Source organism: Capra hircus, chromosome 4 (assembly GCF_001704415.2).
Source record: "Capra hircus breed San Clemente chromosome 4, ASM170441v1, whole genome shotgun sequence".
Classification (NCBI taxonomy): Eukaryota; Metazoa; Chordata; class Mammalia; order Artiodactyla; family Bovidae; genus Capra; species Capra hircus.
Window position 1 is genome coordinate 74,727,594 of NC_030811.1, and position 22,338 is coordinate 74,749,931.

The 22,338-nt window shown below is 40.0% G+C and overlaps 1 protein-coding gene across 2 annotated transcripts in view; it reads right to left on the minus strand.

Moving 5' to 3' along the window:
* LHFPL3 (lipoma HMGIC fusion partner-like 3) overlaps positions 1-22,338 on the minus strand; it is a 640,749-nt gene that overhangs the window by 586,938 nt on the left and 31,473 nt on the right. The gene's annotated exons all lie outside the window — the stretch shown is intronic.

Consider the following 22,338-nt stretch of genomic DNA (forward strand, 5'->3'; position numbering starts at 1 on the left):
GGGAAGCAGCTTTGGTACCTGGGAGGCTTGTGCTTAGTGTTCTTGTTTGGACCCTCCAGCCCAGGAGGTGCTGTGTGTTCCTGTTACTATTAAAATATTATTTTCACACACACACACACAAAAAGAAATGACAACACATGCCCACTCATTATTCATTATAGTCAAAACTAGAAAAACGTAAATGTCCATCATGTGGGGAGTTAATAAACAAAACGTAGTAAGTATAACCTTCTAAGAAAATTCGATTCAGCAATAAAAAGGAATGAACCTGTGATGTATGCAACTACATGTGTGATGTTTAAAAGCATTATGCCAGCACGAGACAAGGGATTTCCAGGTGGCTCAGTGGTAGAGAATCTGCCTGTAATGCAGGAACACAGGCTCAGTCCCTGGGTCTGGAAGATCCCCTGGAGAAGGAAATGGCAACCCACTCCAATATTCTTGCCTGGGAAATCCCATGGACAGAGGAGCCTGGCAGACTATGGTCCATGGGGTCGCAAAGAATCAGACATGAGTTAGGAACTAAACAACAACAATAGTGAAAGACAACAACACAAAATACCACAGACTATATGGTTTCACACTTATGAAATATCCAGAAAATATATCTATACAGATACAGAGCATATGGGGCTGGAAATGGGAGCAAGTACAGACTGCAAACAGGCTCTAGGGAGTTCTGGGGGGTGATGGGAATGCTCTAGAGCTAGATTATAGTGATAATTATATACATATATAAATGTACTAAAAATCACTTATATAAACTTATGATGTAAACTTATGATGGTAAGTTTTATGGTATGTAAAACTGTACCCAATAAAGCTATTAAAACAGTATGGTTTCTGTCTCCTGGACAGATCTGACAGATATAACTTTCATAGGATCTCTGTGAATATAAAACAAATTGATAAAGGTGAAAGAGGAGAGTGAAAAAGCTGGCTTAAAACTCAACATTCAAAAAACTAAGATCATGGCATCTGGTACCATTACTTCATGGAAAAGAGATGGGGAAATAATGGAAACAGTGACAGATTTTATTTTCTTGGGCTCCAAAATCACTGCAAATGGTGACTATAGTCATGAAATTAAAAGATGCTTGCTCCTTGGAAGAAAACCTATGACAAACCTAGACAGCATATTAGAAAGTAGAGACATTACTTTGCCAACAAAGGTCCATGTAGTCAAAGCTATGCTTTTTCCATTAGTCATGTATGGATGTGAGAGTCGGACTATAAGGAAAGCTGAGCACTGAAGAACTGATGCTTTTAAACTGTGGTTTTGGAGAAGATTCTTGAGAGTCCCTTGGACTGCAAGGAGATCAAACCAGTCCATCCTAAAGGAATTCAGTCCTGAATATACATTGGAAGGACTGATGCTGAAGCTGAAACTCCAATACTTTGGCCACCAGATGTGAAGAACCGGACTCATTGGAAAAGACCCTGATGATGGAAAAGATTGAAGGCAGAAAGAGAAGGGGGCAACAGAGGACAAGATGGTTGGATGGCATCACCGACTCAATGGACATGAGTTTGAGCAAGTTCCAGGAGTTGGTGAGGACAGGGAAGCATGGTGTGCTGCAGCCTATGGGGTCGCAAAGAGTTGGACATGATTGAGCGACTGAACAACAACAAGGAGGTGTGTAGAATAGCATCAGGCATTTAGTAAGTGCTATGTATATGTTAACTCTTAATTATATTACTTTGTCCTACCACAAATTAAACACTATATGTATACTGCTCTTGGCAAAATGTTTGGCACATAGTAGGTTTCAGTGCAGAACAAGCTGACCATGCCCTTGTAAAAGGCCAGTATGGAGGTATCCATATTGAAATGACAGAATCACTGTGGGAATGCTATGCAAAGAAAAACAAAACAGCACATGCATACACACACACCATATTTCAAAACAGGACAAATATACTGGGCTAGGAGTCAAAGACAGGAAAGGAGAGGAAAGATTTAGGCAGAGGCAGGAGCAAAGATATAAATGAAAGGCAGGAAGTACTGGTGAGCATAAAGGAACAGACTGCAAACCAGAAAAGTGGGTCCCCCACCTCCCTCCCCACTGCTACTCAGGCAGGTACATGTCTACAAGCATCTGTCTTGGCCAAGGTCTTGTAGCTTCTTGCTAAGCTAAAATCAGAGCCTTGAAATTTCCAAACTAAACCATCAAGTTTCCGTTCTTCCTTCCTTTCTCCCCAACACTTTTTTTCCCCCCAAAAGAAGCTGGAGGGAGGTTTTGACCACAAGGAAAATGTTATTTAAACCCAAATTGTCCTGTTGGGGAAAACAAAGTGCAGCGCCCACGGCAAAGGCTGTCTGGTGAGGCCTCCTAATACAGCCCTCCTGAATTCCACAGTGCACCTAAATCACATGCCCCGCTGCTAATGAGCTGACTCTATACTACTCTCTATGGATAAACAACCTAGCAAGAGCACTGACTGCCCAAGGAGAGGAAAGCTGGGTCCGCAGGCAAGAAATGATAGCCAGAGAATTACAATGACAAATTCCTAAGTGCTCCTGGGCTAAAGGCTTAAAGTTCAGAAGTACAAGAGGAAAGTAAGCACTGGGAATATAGCTACTTTTAGCAAATGGACAGTTACAGAGATGCAAGTTTTCCTTGTGTCTTTACATGAAATTCTAAAAAAAATTTTACTGTGGGACACTCTCCCTCCTTAAATTCCATCAATCTCTCAGCAATGGCCACTTTCATCTGCAAGTCATAATAACTCAATTTTATTTGCCTGGGTACCCAAAAGCAAACAAATAAGCCCAAACACATTTTATTCTAGCTCTAGAATTTCCAAGTTGGAAAACACACATCCACTGTGCTGATGTTTCCAATCCCACTGTTTCTAACTGTGGTCACAACCATGACAGCAGCTTCCCTCTTGCACCTGCTTAAAATTCAACAATCTATATCCCAAAGCCACAAACAGCCCATTGTTTCTGGCCTAACATTAATACTAGATAGAAATTAAAGTTGAATCCCATCTTAAGACAAAGCTTGAGTATAAGAACGCACCAATTCTCTAATAGAAATAGATTTAAGAAATAGAATAAGAAAGTTGCTTGTTCAGGTTATGACTTAAACACAGGGTATTTAGTTCCCAAGCTGGAAATAAAAGTGCTATACTTACATTTATAGCTCATAAAGCCTTCAGAACTCAGCATCAAAATAGTTCTGTCTGATGATCAAACATGTTACTTGTATGCATTAAAGGTAGAAACTTCATAGTATCTCTCAAAAATTAAAAATGTCTCCCTGGTATTTTAGTTTGATTGTCAGAACCTAGCTAAACCTACTCCAATATAATTAACCCATAAGTGAAATGAAAGTTGCTCAGTCATATCTGACTCTGTGACCCCATGGACTATAGCCCATCAGGCCCCTCTGTCCATGGAATTCTCCAGGCCAGAATGCTAGAGTGGGTTGCCATTTCCTTGTCTAGGGGATCTTCCCAGCCTAGGGATTGAACCCAGGTCTCCTGAATTGCAGGCAGATGCTTTACCAGCTGAGCTACCAGCAAAGCCCCTAATTAACCCATAAACTCCATATCAAACCTCAAACACTTCTCAGATATATTTTAAGGGCAGAATAATGGAGCAAGAGAGCCCCATGCAGTCCAGACTTCATTACATGTAGAAAAAAATGCTTCAGGACATTCACAACTAAGCTGTGAATATTTTCATAAATATGTAATAATCATCCACACTTAGCAAAATAAATGGAAAAAAATCTTACATTTGGCAGGGCTGGCTGTTTGATTTGTCTTTTCTTTCCTGGCTATTTTTCAAAATTCAACAACCCACAAATGGATTCACCCATCTCTAATATAAGTTAGTTGGGTTCTCATTTCTGTTTCATTTTTTATATCTTATCTGAATCTCCTGAAATGACTATCAAGAATGTATTCAAATCCATAACCATAAAATGTATTCATACAGGCAAGCAAAAGAATATAATTTTCTATCAAGACGAGAGCAGAAACCCTTCCTATAGAAGTGGGGCTGGTATAGTTAGGGAAATTACCCCTTATGTGTGGAGCCAGTCATAGCGAGGAAAGGAAAGCCCATGATGGGGTACTTGCCAGGATAAACAGATCACCTCCTCTAAATGAGACAAGAACTTTGCGTGTCAACCTACATCCCAGTCACTGCAGAATTTTTTTTCCTGATTTCATCTTCTTACATCATCATAGATTACATTCAGCTTACTTTGCTTCCAAAATGATCAACTGAGCAACTACTCTGTGACAACATACTAAGGCCTGGGATATCAAAATAAAAGCGACTTTGGCCTTGGCTTTATCGGGCTCATAGTCGGGCCCTCTGCCTTGTTGCTCAGCCTTCTCACAAGGAGAAAGTAATTTCCATGCTATTTCAGTCACCCAGGGGTCTTAGAGCATCTTTGCTGAGTATTGTTTTGCCTCTAGTATTTCCTGCATATTCAAATTATACTTTCCTTTCAATTGATCCTTCTCTACCCTCTTCTAGAGACCACAGGAAACTTCAAACTCTTCTGCTGCCCTTCCTAGCCAAGTTGCCAAGGGCAATCATTTCAAAGTGGCCCCATCTTTCATTCAGACCTCCTCAGCCCTTGTCCTTGTGTTTTGAAGCATGAAAATACAGTAAATGATTATACTGCCATTCTTGTTGTTTAATTTCAGGTGAGTCCTTGATGTCCTCCAAAATGTTGCTATTCCCTTCTTGGTAACTTTCTTGATCTCTCCACATAGTTGTTCTTAACTTTTTCTCTACTATGGCCATCTTCCCTCCCTACTCACATATCCTAGCAGATGACCAAGCTGGTACAAGACCTTTTATCTTCTTGACGCTGCCTCATCCTCCTCACTACCTGTATCTCCACCCACTATGTTCCCACACCAGCCTGCCTCACCTTTCTGGACTGAATCTTTCAGAGTGATCTCCTGATGTCACTTTCTCCCACCTCTTTCACAAGCTTGCTATGGCAGAAATTTTCTCCTACACCTTCAGTAACTCTCTCAACTAACTCAGCATAAGTAAAAATACTCTAAAGTCTCTTCTAGCCTAAAAAAGAAATTTCTCAGTTCTTCTGTACCTCTAAACTCACAATCCCTCCCTTTATTTTCATTGCCAATTTTAGAGCTTCAGTCTTCTACAGTTTCACCTTACAAGTGAAGAAAGCAAAGTTAAATGTCCTGGTTACATAATCTGTGCGTGTGAGAATGGACCCAAACACAAGGATACTACTACAGTTCTTCACCCTGATAACTTCCTTCCTCCTAACACTACTCTCTCCTCCAGTGCCTAAATGTGAATCATGATTGTGAACACCATTTTCCATGCCTAGAACTTGCCTCCGAGACAACAGTACAATTTTGGTAGAAGATCTGGGTTCTCTGGACTTCTGAATAGGGCTAAACAGACATAAAAATCCAATATCTACTATCAGCTTTGCTGTTACTTGTTCAAAGCCATTTTTCTTCTTGCAAAACTTCTTCAAAATGTGTGTGTTGTGTGTGTGGTTAATGTTCCTTTTACATTTACTCTGTTTGGTTGTGTCTCCGACTCACCGAAAAAATACAGCTCACAACAAAAGAAGTTACTAGACCACAGGCTGAAAAGGGCAACCCAAGCCCCCCACCACCATCATGCAGTAATATTATCAAACTGTGCCTATTGCCAAAGGCTATTATTACATGTTTAGAATGAAATCTTTGAGTAATAATTGCCTGTCTGTATCCTCTGTCTTCAGGCGATCTTGGAAATGGCTAAAACCTAAGATTAGCTGTGGGTTGCTGATCTGGGGGCAGGAATTTTTACAGAGCAACCTATTTGTTACTCAACTTCTAAGACTGAAATATAGGAACTTTCAGCTGTAGCACTTGGTTTCTCTGAATTTATATGACACCACATAGGAAGGTCAACATCTGAATTAAAAATATACCTAGCTGTAATGATTTCTCTAATAGCTTAAACTAGTTAACCTATTAACAAGAAAAGGAGGAAACTTGTGAAAATGAATTAAGTCAAATCTACTCTGGGAGACTCTCATTATCATTCTCTAACATCTGTTTGTTTTTTTTTTAATTTTTTCTGGTCTTCCCATTTTTTCAATGGGAAGAGAACAGAAGCAGCTCTGCCACCCCGGAGGAAAGCATTAAGTGGCTACATATTTTCCTTTGTTGTGCAGAAGCTTTTAATTTTAATTAGATCCCATTTGTTTATTTTTGCTTTTATTTCCAGAATTCTGGGAGGTGGATCATAGAGGATCCTGCTGTGATTTATGTCTGAGAGTGTTTTGCCTATGTTCTCCTCTAGGAGTTTTATAGTTTCTGACCTTACATTTAGATCTTTAATCCATTTTGAGTTTATTTTTGTGTATGGTGTTAGAAAGTGATCTAGTTTCATTCTTTTACAAGTGGTTGACCAGTTTTCCCAGCACCACTTGTAAAAGAGATTGTCTTTACTCCATTGTATATTCTTGCCTCCTTTGTCAAAGATAAGGTGTCCATATGTGTGTGGATTTATCTCTGGGCTTTCTATTTTGTTCCATTGATCTATATGTCTGTCTTTGTGCCAGTACCATACTGTCTTGATGACTGTGGCTTTGTAGTAGAGCCTGAAGTCAGGCAAGTTGATTCCTCCAGTTCCAGAAAATATAAGCAAGGTGAAAAGACAGCCTTCTGAATGGGAGAAAATAATAGCAAATGAAGCAACTGACAAACAACTAATCTCAAAAATATACAAGCAACTTATGCAGCTCAATTCCAGAAAAGTAAACGACCCAATCAAAAAATGGGCCAAAGAACTAAATAGACATTTCTCCAAAGAAGACATACGGATGGCTAACAAACACATGAAAAGATGCTCAACATCACTCATTATTAGAGAAATGCAAATCAAAACCACAATGAGGTACCACTTCACACCAGTCAGAATGTCTGCGATCCAAAAATCTGCAAGCAATAAATGCTGGAGAGGGTGTGGAGAAAAGGGAACCCTCCTACACTGTTGGTGGGAATGCAAACTAGTACAGCCACTATGGAGAACAGTGTGGAGATTCCTTAAAAAATTGCAAATAGAACTACCTTATGACCCAGCAATCCCACTGCTGGCCATACACACCGAGGAAACCAGAATTGAAAGAGACACATGTACCCCAATGTTCATCGCAGCACTGTTTATAATAGCCAGGACATGGAAACAACCTAGATGTCCATCAGCAGATGAATGGATAAGAAAGCTGTGGTACATATACACAATGGAGTATTACTCAGCCATTAAAAAGAATTCATTTGAATCAGTTCTGATGAGATGGATGAAACTGGAGCCAATTATACAGAGTGAAGTAAGCCAGAAAGAAAAACACCAATACAGTATACTAACACATATATATGGAATTTAGGAAGATGGCAATGACGACCCTGTATGCAAGACAGGAAAAAAGACACAGATGTGTATAATGGACTTTTGGACTCAGAGGGAGAGGGAGAGGGTGGGATGATTTGGGAGAATGGGAATTCTAACATGTATACTATCATGTAAGAATTGAATCGCCAGTCCATGTCTGACGCAGGGTGCAGCATGCTTGGGGCTGGTGCATGGGGATGACCCAGAGAGATGTTGTGGGGAGGGAGGTGGGAGGGGGGTTCATGTTTGGGAACGCATGTAAGAATTAAAGATTTTAAAATTTAAAAAATAAAAAATAAAATAAAATTAAAAAAAAGTGGCTACATATACTTCACCAGACCCTCTTCCCTCTGCCACTTGGACTGGACTATGATAAACAAAGAAGCCTATGGTGTGAAATCTAGGAGGTACTCACAGAGCCACATAAATGTAAGGTTGGCACTTATATGATCTGAGAGTGAAAGACAGCCCCACCAGAGAGGGCTGCCCCATCAGCCTGGATCCCTAAGGGAAGATGCTTCCCATGTGGCCACCCTGCCACCCACATGGACATTAGCGAGAGGAATAAGTTGTGGTTAAATCACTGAGATTTTGAGGATTATTTGTTACTGGAGCATAAACTCCCAACATGCACCCATCCTCCCAACATTACAAATTTAAAACAACTTAGAGTTTTTGTAGGAAGACACTATACTCTAACACAGCATAGAGGAAAAAGCATGAGCAGGGCTTTTAGGTAGATCTGGACCTGGATCCTAGGGCTAATGCTTACCAGTAAGTGACATGTAATTTATAGTAACTCCTCAGTGTCTGGTTGTAAAATATTACTAAAGATAATTTTTCCCCCAGAGTTAAACAAAACTACTTAGACAAACATCCGGGAACAATGTACGACCTCAAAACCTGGTAGTGGTCATATCTGTCATACATGATTAGTTTACTAATTTCAACATTGTTAGGAATCTGAGGCTCCATCTAGAAGATGGAGCCCAGGTTGTCCACAGGTTAACCATCCCTGAATAGACTTGAATGGAACACCTGGATTTTATCCCAGGAAAACACCTTCTATTGGCTTTTCCTCTTCCTTCTCCTAATCTCCATCTTCCCTATTTTTATTTCCCAGGAGTACCTCCCCCAAACTGTCTTTTTACCAATCAAGACAGATTTATGTATCTTGAAATCACAATAGTCTCTCTCATGGCTCCAAGATTTCCTTGCTAGTTTGGCCCCATTACAAACATGCATTTAATCAGGAAATCTGCACTGTTTTACTAGAAACCTATTATTTTGTGAGTCAGAGATGAAGATCATTACCTCAAGGCCTTCTGTGTGTCATTAATAATAATGTCTTATACTGATCACCACTTTTCCTTGAGAAGCAAAAACACTGCCTATACATTATCTAATTAATTCTCATGACAGCCCGTGAGGTAGTGTGGGGCGAGAGCTGCTAGTAACCATCCCTCCATTTCTCCTCCGTGCCTACTTTCAGATGGAAAAGCTCAAAAGCAATTTAAAAATTAAAGTTATTTTACCAAAATCAATCATGAGAGGTTTTCCAGATGCTATTAATATTTAGAATGTACCTTCACAATATACAGCAATTATTCCAGACTTTCATGCCAACACAGATTAAAGTTACACCATAAAATCAATAGAAATCTATAAATGAAATCATTCTGCTCTGCTGGAAGATTCCTGCAACAATGGAAACAATGCTATTGTTTTCCCACCAGCCTTATAAGGGGATGATACTACTCTGGCTTCAAGCACCAGTTAGTAAACTTTTTATGCAAAAACCAGTAAATATTTGAGGCTTGTGGGCCATAACATCATTGTGGCAACTACTCACCTCTGCTCTTGTAGCAAAAAAGCAGCCATAAATGAGTGGACATGGCTGGGTTCCAATAAAACTATATTTATGGAACCTGACATTTAAATCTCATATAATTTTCAAGACATGAAATATTTTTCTTTCTATTTTTTTTCTTTCTTTCTATTTTTTTTAACCACTAAACAATGCAAAAATCATTTTTAGCTCAGTTTCTGTAGAACTGTAGAAAAACGGATAGCAAGAGTAATTTGGCCCACAGGCTATACAGTTGCCTGACTATTAGCTTAGAGACCAAAATGGGGATTTTTGAATCTTCAGCACAGATGATCTCCACATCTTTACTGTCCCTGAAGTCTTTCTCCACACTCTTTCACTGTTTTCATCTTGGGCAAAAATGTTTGTAAATGTTCAAACACACACACACACACAAAACAGAAAGCACTTATTTAAAATATATATACCCTCTGTGGAAATCAACTTCCTCAAAGCTGAAAATACAATGAATAGAAAACCTGGGTTTCATCTTCCAGTCTGTCACTGCATTTATATTTCAGGTGCCAGCTGATCCATCCTCAGGCATAGAAACTGGTGGCTTGTCTTCAAGTCTGGTTAGAGGCATCTGGTCACCTACTTCCCCTGCCCAGTCTCCCTCTGGCCATCGCTTCCACCAGAATGCACCTGGATGCTTTCAACTGATTAATTCAATAAGCACTCATTCAGGTTTTCTTCTACGACAGGCTCTGCGCCAGGCACCATATGGGATGACGAGTGTATACTACAGACACTTGGTCAGGTGTACAGCCAGTATAGAGGAGGATGTGGTTAACTGTTGGACATGACGCCTGGGGATGCAAAGCTCCAAAGAGGAGGTTATGCTTAAGCTGTGCTTTCTAAAGAACAGAAACCCTTCAAGTGGATCACTAGCCATTGCCCTGGTCTTCTATCAGGGAACATCTGGACTGCCCTGTCTCCTTTGAAGCTGTAGGTGCCCCATGTCTTGTTTTCTGATGACTAGCTGCTATGGGATGAATATTTGTGTCCCCCTCAAAATTCATATGTTGAAATGGGCCTTTGGATGGTGCTTATGGGTAGAACCCTCATGAATGGGATTAGTGCCTTATAAAAGATGCCCTGAGATCTTGCTTGCACCTTCCACCAGGCAGGGATACACAAAGAAGTCTGTGATCCGGAAGGGAGCTACCACTCAACCATATTGGCACCCTAGTCTTAGATTTCCAGCTTTCAGAACAGTGAGCAATACATTTCTGTTGTTTATAAGCTATCAAGTCTGTGGCATTTTGTTACAGCAGCCCGAAGAGACTCAGACATTAGCTTCATAGCTAAAACTTGTTAGCATGATGCAAAGCAAAGTGACAGGGTTTGAGAATCAGACTGTCCTGGGTTTGAGGCCAACTCCAACACTTAATATCTGTGTGACTTGGCAAGTTATTCACTTTTCTGAGTGCCCAGTTTTGTGATATGACACATAGTGCATAAAATGTTAGAAAAAGTAAAATCAGAGGAATGTCAACTACTCAACATGGAGGCAGAGGTGGATAAGCTGAAACTGATGCTGTTACCACTGACTGAAGAAGAGAAAACTGAGGCAGAGCAATTAAGAGCTCACTGTTAGACGTATGAAGAAATAGACTTGCAAAAGGGAACTCTAATGGGGAAGAGATCAATTCCAGAGAGATTTGCGAAGATGTCTTATTAGCACTTAATGACTACTGGAGTGGGGGGAGTGGATGACAAAGGAGATTTGGCTTGGGTGACTGGATAGTGATGCCTTCCACAAGAGAGAGGAATATAAGAAGAAGGATAGATATTGTATTAATAAAATTTAGCCAAAAGGATGGAATGGAAATAAAGAGATTTTTTAAATATATGCATACATGGTTAGTCTTGTAATTTTAGACAAGGAAGTCTCAACATTATTTTGTATCTAGTTTTGTATAATCAGGATAACATAGATGTCCTGGCTTATTGTAAAAGAATATTCATATCAGTTCAGTTCAGTCACTCAGTCGTGTCCGACTCTTTGCAACCCCATGAATCGCAGCACACCAGGCCTCCCTGTCTATCACCAACTCCCGGAGTTCACTCAAACTCACATCCATCGAGTCAGTGATGCCATCCAGCTATTTTATCCTCTGTCATCCCCTTCTCCTCCTGCCCACAATCCCGCCAAGCATCAGAGTCTTTTCCAATGAGTCAAGTCTTCGCATGAGGTGGCCAAAGTACTGGAGTTTCAGCTTTAGCATCATTCCTTCCAGAGAACACCCAGGACTGATCTCCTTTAGAATGAACTGGTGTCTTCTCCAACACCACAGTTCAAAAGCATCAGTTCTTCAGCGCTCAGCCTTCTTCACAGTCCAACTCTCACATCCATCCATGACTACTGGAAAAACCATAGCCTTGACTAAATGGATGTTTGCTGGCAAAGTAATGTCTCTGCTTTTGAATATACTATCTAGGTTGGTCATAACTTTCCTTCCAAGGAGTAGGCGTCTTTTAATTTCATGGCTGCAATCACCATCTGCAGTGATTTTGGAGTACAGAAAAATAAAGCCTGACACTGTTTCCACTTTTTCCCCATTTATTTCCCATGAAGTGATGGGGCCAGATGCCATGATCTTTGTTTTCTGAATGTTGACCTTTAAGCCAACTTTTTCACTCTCCACTCTCACTTTCATCAAGAGACTTTTTAGTTCCTTTTCACTTTCTGCCATAAGGGTGGTGTCATCTGTATATCTGAGGTTATTGATATTTCTCCCAGAAATCTTGATTCCAGCCTGTGCTTCTTCCAGCCCAGTGTTTCTCATGATGGACTCTGCATATAAGTTAAATAAGCAGGGTGACAATATATAGCCTTAATGTACTCCTTTTCCTATTTGGAACCAGTCTGTTGTTCCATGTCCAGTTCTAACTGTTGCTTCCTGACCTGCATATAGGTTTCTCAAGAGGAAGGTCAGGTAATCTGGTATTCCCATCTCTTTCAGAATTTTCCATAGATGATTGTGACCCACACAGTCAAGGGCTTTGGCATAGTCAATAAAGCAGAAATAGATATTTTTCTGGAACTCTTTTGCTTTTTCCATGATCCAGCAGATGTTGGCAATTTGATCTCTGGTTCCTCTGCCTTTTCTAAAACCAGCTTGAACATCTGGAATTTCACGGTTCACGTATTGCTGAAGCCTGGCTTGGAGAATTTTGAGCATTACTTTACTAGCACGTGAGATGAGTGCAATTGTGCGGTGGTTTGAGCATTCTTTGGCATTGCCTTTCTTGGGATTGGAATGAAAACTGAGATTTTCTAGTCCTGTGTGCACTGCTGAGTTTTCCAAACTTGCTGGTATATTGAGTGCAGCACTTTCACAGCATCATCTTTCAGGATTTGAAATAGCTCACCTGGAATTCCATCACCTCCACTAGCTTTGTTCGTAGTGATGCTTTCTAAGGCCCACTTGACTTCACATTCCAGGAATATTCACATATTGTCAGTCAAATGTGAATGAGCATGCTTTGGAAATTAAAGGATAGAAAAAATATTTGTTTTATATTTTGAAAAAGAAAAAGTAAAACCATGTGTAAAGAGTGTCTAGCACATTTTAGACATCCAACATACTACATCACACTCAAACAGTCATCTTTTAACAGATGACCCCTAGAGTTAGGCCATTCTGAAGCATGGAACCTAATTGTGGCCACCAGTGATACAGCTGGGCAGAACTCTCCCTCTATAAAGCTGCTCCTTAGGTCCCCATGTGCAGGACTCAGGGCCCTGAATAAGTCAGTGGAGGCCTAAGATGTGTAAGTTTGCTGATTCAGTTTTGTGGAAAATTGTACATTAAATTATACTTAGCTTTTTGATAAATAAATTGATATATTTATTGAGTCATTAACAATGGGAACATTCACATCTCAAAAAATTAATTTTGTCTAAAATTTGCTTTTTTAAGGCTGAAATCAGCTATTATGAAATCAGCAATATGATGGTTAATAGTATCTTTTACATTTCATTTTTAACTTGTAAAAATGATATGAAGGAAGCCCAACACAAGACTTCCCAAAGATCCTGTCAGTTGCCTGAAGTCCCACTTACACTAGTAAATAAATTTTCCTTCAAGGCTTCAATTACTTAATGTTGTTTCTTAAAAAAAGCTGGAAACATTTCCAAGGAGAAATCTCTGTATTGAGAACATTAGGCATGCAATATGTTGTTTCCAGTTAAGAAGGAAGAAGCATGAACATGAACAGAAGGACATCCCAGGCTGGCCCTCTCTGTGCAGCTCTGCACATTGGCTCTGAACATATGCCCCATGCAGCCTCTTCCAGGGAAGGCCCATTTCACTCCCTGGCCCCAGGGCACTGTCAGAGCCCATTTTCTTGGTGATCCATAACTCTGGTTGGGAATTCATCTATGTCTGTCAGTAGCAACAAATTTGAAAAACATTTCTCTGAACTGTCACCACTGCAAAAGGATCATTATGCTGACATCCACCATACACCAAGCAAAAGCTCATGCTATACACAGAGGAAAGGACACACACATCACAGTTCCCAATAAAAAGCAAGTCTGAAAAGCATTTATTGAGAATAAAAGAGCCATGGCAGTAAAATATTCCCAGGAACCCAAGTACAACAGCCAAGCTAAATCTCAGTTTTCTTTCTGACAGCCCAGAGATTCATGACCATCTTCCCAGTTAACACACTCTAAACAGAAGCTCCTTGTATCTGAAGATCTCCATCACTGGCCCTGTGAAAGCCACCCAATCTTGTTCTGTCTTTATTACTCAATACACTTTTAAGTAGTCTAAGCAAAGCCTACCTGTGCCCTCACATTATAAGCTGGGAATTCAGAACAATAGACTTGAACAATGTCCATCTCAAGTGCGTCAGGGAGCTGAAACTGCCAATTGTCAAGAACCTGAATTCCTTGCTTAACCAAAGGTAAACACACTAAATTGGCACTTCTAAATTACATCCTACCAATCCACAATGACAGGTGTGTTCCAGTTTTCCGACCCTCTGCAATTGGCCATGCAGAGCACTGTTTAATGACAGTTCCTTTTAATTATTTTTATTATGGTAAAAATACATTCACATAAAATTTATCATTTTAAAACATACAATTCAATGGCATTAAGTACACCTATGAGGTTGTGCAGCCATCACCATGCCCCAGTTCCAGAGCTTTTATATCATCTCTAAAGGGAAACTTGTACTCATTAAGCACTCACTCCCCATTCCCCACTACCCCCAGCCCTTGGCACCCAGAAATCTGTTTTCTATTTCTGTGGATTCATGTATTCCAGATATTCTTAGGAATAGATTCACATAATACTTGGTGTTTTGTTATCTCTGATTGAATCCTCTCTGCCATCGCTGTGAGGTGACTTATTCCACTGTTAATATTACCTGCTCTCCCCTTAACACTGGGGCTCATCTAAAGGAGGTGATAGTCCACTTTACATGTCGATTTGGCTAGGCTACAGCCCCAGTTATTCAGTCAAACATTAATCTAAGTGTTGCCATGTAGGCATTGCATAAATGTGATTAAAGTCCATAATCAGTTAGCAAAGGCCTTAAGAGCATAACTGAGGCTTACCTGAAGATGACAGAGAAATTCCACCATAAATAGCAGCTTCAGCTCATGCCCAAGAGTTACTGCCTGTCCTTCCTGACAGCCTGCCCTATAGATTTCAGACTTGCCTAGTCTGTCCCCACCATGTAAGCCAATTCTCTGACTTATATACTTTCTTAACATGTATCTCCTACTGGTATTGATTCTTTGGCTGAACCCTGACTGACACAGGAGGAGAAAGAGAGGCTTAAATACAGAGTATTCTGAATTTTCTAGTCTACTGAAGTTGGCTACCTAAAAGTTAGTGCTTACAGAGCTCTTAAATAGTTGTTTTAGATAGTCTTTGTCCAGATGCCTCTGTCAGTAACTATTGACATTAAGAGGAAGAAAAATGTCTGACTCTGTATCCTGGGTTTAGATTCATACTTGGGGCCCAGGTTTCTGGCCAATATTACACACAACTTGTTTGAGAGCTCTGAGATTACCCTGGGTTATCTTCACAAAGCTATGAGACATGCAGAGCACAGAAATGAATGCCTTCACTCATTAGCCCTTTACTCCAAGTACAGTGAGCAAAGAATTCAGGCTTCATAATACCACTTGGAACAAGAAGCCTCACATGCTTTTTCCAGCTCATCTTTATTTATGGAAATTTGACTCATTTAAAATTCACCTCAAAGACCAATCTACTCAATAGTTCATTTCAAGTCTCCAAATTAAATTAAATGTGAAGGCTTCCCGTTGAACTCCTACAACACATTATGCCTCTCTTAGACCACACAGCATAGTCTGCCCTTGATTTTCATTGTCCATGTGAAGGTGCCATCTCCTCCCCATCAGATTATGTGAGTGATGGATCACTCATCTTTGGGATCCCATGAAGACTAGCACAGTGTCTACTAGGAGATTGTCTGCTGAAGTGAATTAAGTCCTAGGAGTCTGGGGAGAAATGAGAGCCCATCTTTAATCTCTCTGGGTCAGAACTGGGTTGTCTTTTCTTCATTGTTTCTCTGCTCCTTCACTCCTTTGCCTGCTCTCCCTGTCACCTGTTTTTACCAAAACTAAAGGATCAGAGATATTACTTTGCCACAAAGGTCCGTCTAGTCGAGGCTATGGTTTTTCCAGTGGTCATGTATGGATGTGAGAGTTGGACTGTGAAGAAAGCTGAGCGCCAAAGAATTGATGCTTTTGAACTGTAGTGTTGGAGAAGACTCTTGAGAGCCTCTTGGACTGCAAGGAGATCCAACCAGTCCATCCTATAGGAGATCAGTCTTGGGTGTTCATTGGAGGGACTGATGCTGAGGCTGAAGCTCCAATATTTTGGCTACCTCATGCAAAGAGTTGACTCATTGGAAAAGACCCTGATGCTGGGAGGGATTAGGGGCAGGAGAAGAAGGGGACAATGGAGGATGAGATGGCTGGATGGCATCACCGACTCGATGAACATGAGTTTGAGTGAACTCCAGGAGTTGATGAGGGACAGGGAGGCCTGGCGTGATGTGATTCATGGGGTCACAAAGAGTTGGACACAACTGAGCGACTGAACTGAAAGGAAAATACTTGAATCTCACAGCTGCCATGATCCAAATGAAACTCTTCCTGGAAATGATAAAAAGAAAAATGGGAGAATTCAAAAGGGTCAAGTAAGGATGACTCCAAGCAACATATCTTCCCATTTTCTTGATTATTCCTTTCCATCACCTGTTTCTCAAACTGGTCCTCACCAAGTTTAACAGTTAAAGTTATTACCCCTTTTTCTGGATATCTAGTCAGAGAAAGTCTGTGGTCAACATTAAGGATTAGAGAAAACAAGGAAGAAAATTCTTTCATCTGTTATATTCTTGCCTTGAGTCTGGATTCTGAACATTTCTCTTCACCCTCCATGGGCTGAGTAGTGACTGCAAGTTGCAAGCAACCACATTTTTCATCCTTTTGTTACAGCATATTTCCTTCTGTTATAAAAGCTATATCTGGATACAATCATTTTACTGATACTGCATTTATCCAACAATTTTTCAACCTCTTTTTTATTAATGCTTGCCATATTGCATATCATTATTTCTTAATTTGGTACATCTGTGTAATGAACTATATCAATAATATCAAGATGAAAATCTATCTCTCTCTATCATATTTCTCTTAGTAAAATAAGATTGTGCACTGGCTTTGCCTGTGCAGTAAAATCCTCTAACTAATCCTTATATTAGATTAAAATATCCAAAGATTGTTCTACTAATTCATTCTGGATAGATGCTGGTAGAGGAAGAGGTTTTCCACTAATTTAACGTCCAAGAAATTTCTCCAGTCACTTAAGACACGCTATAGTTATTTCTGAGAAGATGTCTTCAGAAGGTTTGGGGGGAGAGTGTTGCTAGTTAATGTAGGGGTATTATTATTTTATTAAAAAAATTTATTTTTATAAGCTTAATTCCCTTCCCTTAGATATTGTGAGTAGGAGGTCACATATGATCTATACTTTTGTATTAAACATACAGGGGATGCTTGAAAAATATCAACAGAAGAATTATCAGAGAACAAGAAATTGTTAACCAAGGCCAAATGTGATTGGACTAAAAGCTAATTTAATTTTAGGTTACTCTGATGGTAGCAGAGTGTCTGGGTCAGAGGAGCTAGAAATCAGCTGGACACTTCTCCATCCATCTAAAGAATCATTCTGCTTCCAGTGCCCCATCTTAGAAGTAAAATGGACAATCTGGAATGTAATCAGCCCAAGGACCCAGTGTGATTAAATGAAAGAACTATGTCCGTGAGGCACAACTCAGCGAAATGGGGAGGACGAGAACCAAGAAGAGAAGATGTCATGAGGAAAGTGAAACTCAAGATCCATAATCCAAGGGTCATTAGAATGTCCTCTCAAAGACAGATTACATATTTTATGTGTGGCTGGGAAAGCAGAATTAGACAAATGTATACCAATTAGAGAGATGCCAATTTGGGCTCAATATAAGAAGGACTTTCTAAAATCAGGACATCCTATATTTTCTTAAGAATGTAAAGTATTTTTCCATTAAGCAAAACTTTACTTATATAAAGTGACATTTAACTTCAGTCATTAAAAATTTAGCATCTGAACAGTGCTTTCACTGTTAAATACATATGAGATTCTGAAGATTTATTATGGAAAAATAATATTATATATATCATGAATAATTTTTTCAATTACATATGCAAACCATAATTTATACCTATTGAGTTAAATAAGATACATTACTGAAATTAATTTCACTCATCTCTCTTTCTTTTAGGTATTCAAACATCATTCACTTCTTTATTTTCTATCAAAGTTGTTGTTCAGTTGCTAAGTGGTGTCCGACTCACTGTGCCCCCATGGACTGTATCATGCCAGGCTGCCCTGTCCTTCAGTATCTCCTGGAGTTTGCTCAAACTCATGTCCATGGAGTTGGAATTGCCATCCAACCATCTAGTCCTCTGTTGCCCTCCTCTCCTCCTGCCATCAATCTTTCCCAGCATCAGGGTCTTTTCCAATGAGTCAGCCTTTGCATCAGGTGGCCAAAGTGTTGGAGCTTCAGCTTCAGCATCAGCCCTTCCAATGAATATCCTGGGTCGATTTCCCAAAGATTGACTGGTTTGACCTCCTTGCTGTCCAAGGGACTCTCAAGAATCTTCTCCAGCACCACAATTCGAAAGCATCAGCCATCTTTATGGTCCATACATGACCACTGGGAAGACTATAGCTTTGACTGTACGGACTTTTGCTTTTCAATACACTCTAAGTTGTCATAGCTTTTCTTCCAAGGAGCAAAAGTGAAAGTGAAGTTGCTCAGTAGTGTCTGACTCTTTGCGACCCCATGGACTGTAGCCTACCAGGCTCCGCCGTCCATGGGATTTTCCCGGCAATAGTACTGGAGTGGATTGCCATTTCCTTCTCCAGGGGATCTTCCCAGCCCAGGGATCGAACCTGGGTCTTCCGCATTGTAGACAGATGCTTAACCATCTGAGCCACCAGAGGAGCTCCAAGGAGCAAGTGTCATTTAATTTCATGGGTGCAGTCACTGTCTGCAGTGATTTTGGAGCCAAGAAAATAAATTATATCACTGTTTCCACTTTTTCCCCATCTATTTGCAATGAAGTGATGGGATTGGATGCCATGATTCATTTTTTGAATGTTGAATTTTAAGCCAGCTTTTTCACTCTCCACTTTTATCCTCATCATGAGGCTCTTCAGTTCTTTACTTTCTGCTATTTGAGTGGTATCATCTGCATATCTGAGATTGTTGATATTTCTCCCAGAAAACTTGATTCCAGCTTCTGCTTCATCCAGCTGGGCATTTCACATGATGTACTCTGCATATAAGTTAAATAAGCAGGGGTCTTTGAAACGCCATGAACCGCAGCATGCCAGGCCTCTGTCCATCACCAACTCCTGGAGTTCACCCAAACTCATGTCCATTGAGTTGGTGATGCCATCCAACCATCTCACCCTCTGTCGTCCCCTTCTGTTACTGCCCTCAATCTTTCCCAGCATCAGGATTTTTCAAATGAATCAGCTCTTTGCATCAGGTGGCCAAAGTACTGGAGTTTCAGCTTCAACATCAGTCCTTCCAATGAACACCCAGGACTGATCTCCTTTAGGATGGACTGGCTGGATCTCCTTGCAGTCCAAGAGACTCTAAAGAGTCTTCTCCAAAACCACAGTTCAAAAGCATCAATTCTTTGGCACTCAGCATTTTTTATGGTCCAACTCTCACATCCATACATGACCACTGGAAAAACCATAACCTTGACTAGATGGACCTTTGTTAACAAAGTAATGTCTCTGCTTTTTAATATGCTGTCTAGGTTGGTCATAACTTTCCTGCCAAGGAGTAAACATCCTTTAATTTCATGGCTGCAGTCACCATCTGCAGTGATTTTGGAGCACAGAAAAATAAGGTCAGCCACTGTTTCCCCAACTATTTGCCATGAAGTGATGGGACCAGATGCTATTAGTTTTCTGAATGTTGAGCTTTAAGCCAACTTTTTCACTCTCCTCTTTCCCTTTCATCAAGAGGCTCTTTAGTTCCTCTTCACTTTCTGCCATAAGGGTGGTGTCACCTGCATATCTGAGGTTATTGATATTTCTCCTGACTATCTTGATTCCAGCTTGTGCTTCATCCAGCCCAGCATTTCTCCTGACATACTCTCCATATAAGTTTAATAAGCTGGGTGACAATGTATAGCCTTGACATATTCCTTTTCCTATTTGGAACCAGTCTGTTGTTCCATGTCCAGTTCTAACTGTTGCTTCCTGACCTGCATACGGTTTCTCAAGAGGGAGGTCAGGTGGTCTGGTATGCCCATCTATTTCAGAATTTTCCCCAGTTTATTGTGATCCACACAGTCAAAGGCTTTGGCACAGTCAACAAAGCAGAAATAGATGTTTTTCAGGAACTCTCTTGTTTTTTCAATGATTCCAGTGGATGTTGGCAATTTGATCTCTGGTTCCTCTGCCTTTTCTAAAACCAGCTTGAACATCTGGAAGTTCACAGTTCATGTATTGCTGAAGCCTGGCTTAGAGAATTAAGAAAGTACTCAACAAGTAGTATTTTCTTTCTTTTTTATTTTAATTGAGGCTATACTTTACAATGTTGTGATGGTTTTTGCCATACATTCACATGAATCAGCCATGGGTGTACATGTGTTCCCCATCCTGACCCTCCCTCCCACCTCCCTCCACATCCCATCTCTCAGGGTCATCCCAGGCACCATCCCTGAGCACCCTGCCTCATGCACTGAACCTGGACTGGTGACATATTTCACATATGATAATATACATGTTTCTATGTTATTCTCTCAAATCATCCCACCCTCGCCTTCTCCCACAGTCCAACAGTCTGTTCTTTATATCTGTGTCTCTTTTGCTATCTCACATATATGGTCATCATTATCATCTTTCTAAATTCCATATATATGCGTTAATATACTGTATTGGTGTTTTTCTTTCTGACTTACTTCACTCTATAGAATAGGCTCTGATTTCATCCACTCATTAGAACTCATTCAAATGCATTTTTTAATAGCTGAGTAATATTCCAATCTGTATATGTACCACAGCTTTCTTATCCATTCATCTGCTGATGGACATCTAGGTTGCTTCCATGTCCTGGTTATTGCAAACAGTGCTGTGATTGACATTGGGATACACGTGTCTCTTTTAATTCTGGTTTCCTCAGTGTGTATGCCCAGCAGAGGGATTGCTGGGTCGTATGGCAGTTCTATTTCCAGCTTTTTAAGTAATCTCCACCCTGTTCTCCATAGTGGCTGTACTAGTTTGCATTCCCACCAACAGTGTAAGAGGGTTCCTTTCCCTCTGCACCCTCTCCAGCATTTATTGTTTGTAGACATTTTGATAGCAGCCATTCTGACTGGCATGAGATGGTACCTCATTGTGGTTTTGATTTGCATTTCTCTGATAATGAATGATGTTGAGCATCTTTTCATGTGTTTGTTAGCCATTTGTATGTCTTCTTTGGAGAAATGTCTATTTAGTTCTTTGGCCCATTTTTTGATTGGGTCACTTATTTTTCTGGAATTGAGCTGCAGGAGCTGCCTATATAGTTTTGAGATTAATTTTTTGTCAGTTGCTTCATTTGCTATTATTTTCTACCATTCTGAAGGCTGTCTTTTCACCTTGCTTATAGTTTCCTTTGTTGTGCAAAAGCTTTTAAGTTTAGTTAGGTCCCATTCATTTATTTTTCCTTTTATCTCCATTACTCTGGGAGGTGGGTCATAGAGGATCCTGCTGTGATTTATGTCAGAGAGTTTTGCCTATGTTTTGCTCTAGGAGTTTTATGGTTTCTGGTCTTACATTTAGATTTTTAATCCATTTTGAGTTTATTTTTGTGTATGGTGTTAGAAAGTGTTCTAGTTTCATTCTTTTACAAGTGGTTGTCCAGTTTTCCCAGCACCACTTGTTAAAGAGATTGTCTTTTCTCCATTGTATATTCTTGCCTCCTTTGTCAAAGATAAGGTGTCCATAGGTGCATGGGTTTATCTCCGGGCTTTCTGTTTTGTTCCATTGATCTATATTTCTGTCTTTGTGCTAGTACCATACTGTCTTGATAACTGTCACTTTGTAGTATAGCCTGAAGTCAGGCAGGTTGATTCCTCCAGTTCCATTCTTCTTTCTCAAGATTGCTTTGGCTATTCAAGACTTTTTGTAATTCCATACAAATTGTGAAATTATTTGTTCTAATTCTCTGGAAAATACCGTTGGTAGCTTGATAGGGATTGCATTGAATTTATAGCTTGCTGTGGGTAGTATACTCATTTTCACTATATTGATTCTTCTGATCCATGAACATGGTATGTATCTCCATCTATTTGTGTCATCTTTGATTTCTTTCATCAATGTTTTATAGTTTTATATATATAGGTCTTTTGTTTCTTTAGGTAGATTTATTGCTAAGTATTTTATTCTTTTCATTGCAATGGTGAATGGAATTGTTTCCTTAATTTCTATTTCTGGTTTCTCATTGTTAGTGTATAGGAAGGCAA